This window comes from Petaurus breviceps, unplaced genomic scaffold (assembly GCF_028583685.1).
Source record: "Petaurus breviceps papuanus isolate PSGF00001 unplaced genomic scaffold, PetGlider_PUasm1.0 90769, whole genome shotgun sequence".
In the NCBI taxonomy this organism is placed as follows: Eukaryota; Metazoa; Chordata; class Mammalia; order Diprotodontia; family Petauridae; genus Petaurus; species Petaurus breviceps.
This window is the reverse complement of record NW_027187341.1, coordinates 787,767-791,473: the sequence shown is the minus strand read 5'-3', so window position 1 is coordinate 791,473 and position 3,707 is coordinate 787,767.

The following is a 3,707-nucleotide window of genomic DNA, read 5'->3' as shown; positions in this document are numbered from 1 at the left end:
CAGCTAGTATGTATCAGATGTGAAGCCAAATTTTTCTGGCTCCATCACCAGTCCTCTATCACTATACCACATTGTCTTTCTATAAAATACATACATTCATACATATATATGTATATGTATATAAATACACACAGAAAGGAGATATTGTGGGAAAAGGCTATGTAGTAAGAATGAGGGATTAACAGATGGTTAGATTGAGAACTGATACAAAAAGATCTTGAGGAAGACCTCTAGAACTTTGAATAGATTTTTTATGGATGATTTCTGGAAGGACTTGGTCAAGAGCAGCACAGGATGAGAAGATATGGATAGATTTCAAGGCTCCACTAGATACATCACTGGGATCATGTATCCAGTGAAATATTGATTAATTAATATTAATTAATAATGTACATTCCTTTAGATCTGCCTATGGCTATATAAAGTTTACTGGCTTCCCATAATTCAGCTATCTTAAAGGGATGCTTATATAAATATATATCTCAATCTATTAGAACCTTTAGAGAAATCTAGCTCTTCTTATTTTTACTCAATTTCTATTAAGATTATAAATGAGGGCGGCCAGGTAGCACAGCAAGTAAGAGCACCGGCTCCAGTGTTGGGATGACATGTGGATCGAATCCTGGCTCAGACACTTATTACCCACCCAGAAACACCTGGCTGTGTAACCTTGAGCAAGTTACTTAACCCCAATTGCTTAGGGGTGGCCAGGTGGCTCAGCAAGTAAGAGCACTGGCTCCAGTTTCAGGATGACCTGGGGATGAAATCTGGGATCAGATACTTAGCACCACACCCAGAAATAACTGGCCATGTAACCTTGAGTAAGTTACTTAACCCCGATTGCTTTAAAAAAAAAAAAGATTATAAATGAACAGTGTGGAGGCATCACAGGAATTAATAAATAAGTACAGATAACAATTGATAGGCTAGTCTGAGTTATGAGAAGACATTTGTAGCTCTATGTATTCACTGCTCTACTGCAGTGTCTGAAAGATGATGTTTTGAATTTTGTTATCTAAAAATTTAACTGAGCAGTCAATAAACACAGCAATTTTGGGGGGCTAGGGGTGGGAGTGAAGTCCTACCCAGCTGTTTTAAAAAAGAAAAATGTCCATTGTTTTAGGTTATGCCTTGGAAAACAACAGAAGCGTCCTTAGTTCTGCTGTCATTGCAGAAGCTGTCGGCTTTAACAAACACCCACTTGGGAGATGTGCTGACATCAGTGATGTTGATTGCAAGCAAAGACAGTTCCTCATGCAAAGGTGCTGTGTTCTCTAAGTTGTTAAACAGAAATAAACTCATCTATGCCAACTCCATTCAAAAACAAGGGGGAAAATCAATGTTCAGAACAAAAACCAACTGCCCTAACCACAGTTTGTTAAATTCTATTGAGGTTAGCCAAATTAAAAATCAAGGTGCTGTGGAAATTATCTGGTGGTGGCCAGGGTCCTGTTTCTTATACAAATAAGTTTATTTGTCAGAGGAAGTTTCTAGAACACATCTTTTCAATGACTATTTTCTGCAGGTCCTAAAGAGGAAAGGAATTCAGAATCTTACTTGGAAGAATGTGAGATGATTAGTGTGATGGCTGCAGATGCTCTCTAGTTAAATTTCCTCTATTGCTGGATAAAGATGGAGCCTTAGATCATCCTACATCAGAAAAAGATAATGATATTACTGTTAGTTTCATTATTTAATATATGGGGTAAATAATGAGGGGGACTGATACTCAAACTTTTCTTGGTAACAAGAAAAATGAACTAGAGATAATATAGTAAAGAAAACTTGACAACCATATCATTTGATTCATTATATATAACTGAAATTTGCCAGAATAGCACCCATGGCTAGTAAGAATTCTGGAAAACATACCTTATTCAAAAGGAATAGTGTGTATGAGTGTGTGTGCGTGTGTGTGTGTGTTTATGTTGGTGGAAGTGAAGATATTTAGAAGTGGAATAGTACTACACATTAAGAAGATACATTCATTGGGTGGCTAGGTGGTACAGTGAATAGAGCACTGGCCCTGGAGTCAGAAGGACCTGAGTTCAAGTCCAGCCTCAGACACTTTACACTTACTAGCCGTGTGACCTTGAACAAGTCACTTAACCCCAATTGCCCTGCCCTGTCCCCTCCATAAAAAGCAAAAAAAAAAAAAAAGATACATTCATGTGAAGAAATCCAGGAACCATGGATTTGTAGGAAGGTCAATAGAAGCAGAAAAAGACATCATAATGTCAGTAAAATAAACCAGAGATGGTAATTCAGGAAGATGATCACCAGCTTTCATGGAGGAATGATACAGAAGTGATGGAGAACTTCAATTTTCCAAATATCTATTGGAACTATTTCCTTCCTCAAAAACAGTTTCTTCACTTGTCTGATTTTATCCTCTGAAAGGAAGAGAGACCAATAATGAGGATTTCAATTCTGGGTGTGATTCTCATTGATACATCTTAATTTTGTTGCTGGTGCAGACGTGATGTAAATAAACCCTAAACGAAAGTCACTAGTTCCTCTTAACAGGGAAGAGAAAATTTGAATATAGTTTTAGAAGGACCTTAGATTTGGGGAGAACAGATTTTAAAAGGTTCAAGAAGATGATAGGTATGATATATGGTCTATAATTCTAGTGGGCAAAGTAGCTCACAAGGGATGTAAACCTCTAAAGGATAAAATTTTAAAGGCACAAAGCAGAAAAAAAATTCAAGTGAGTAGGAAAAAGAAAGAATTGTTCCAAAAAAAAGGGATGTACAAATGGGTGGATGCAGGAAGAATTCAAAGACCTGATTAGATTTTAAAAGGAGGTAGAGAAAGTATCAACCAAGGCAAGTAGGAGAGTATTAATACAAAAGTGATCACTGATAAGAATTCGAGTTCTGAATGCTAAAGTTCTGAATGTACTAAGTCTGGCTAGGAAAGCTAAGAACAATAGAAAGTGTTTTAAAAACAAGACTATTATGGGTAGAGAGAATATGGAGTAGAAGACCTAGGTTCAAGTCCTACTTTTGACAAATATTGGCTAGAAAGAAAAGGAGGATTAAAGGAAGTGTAACTGTGCCCAATAGGGGATGAAATGTTGAGAACAGAAAAGAAAACTAAATTTCATTTTCTCTTTTTTTTCTGTCAAGGAGAATGTCTTTGAGGGGAAATGACAGAATATGAATGGCTAATGGGAAGTTGAAGCCCAGGATGAGTAGGAAAATAATAAAAGACCATCTAATTGCCTTTGATGATTCAAATCACCAGGCTTAAAAGCAGTGCATTCCAAAGTATTGAAAACGTTACCAGATATGATTACTGAGCAACTTACTGAGAATCATGGAGGACTAGAGAAAAGAAAATAGAGAAGAGAAAATTGCCTGTGTTTTTTTTTAAAGCCAAGAAAATGAAGAATACAGATGACAGGATTTTTATTCCTGGTACTAGTCTAGAATAGACAGTTAGTGAACATTTAGAAAAGGAAATGGTGAACACAAAGAGCTAGCATAGTTTAATAAAAAACAGATTATGCTAGACTAATAATTTCCCTTTTTATTGGGCTCCTGGATTGTTTGATCAGGGGTAATGCAGTGAATGTAGTTTACCTAGATTTTAGCAAAGCATTTCATAAAAATCTCTCATACTCTTCTGGTTTAGAGATATGGCCTGGCTAATAGTCCACTTAAGTGAATTTGGAATTGGTTGAATGGCTGAACCTAGAGACA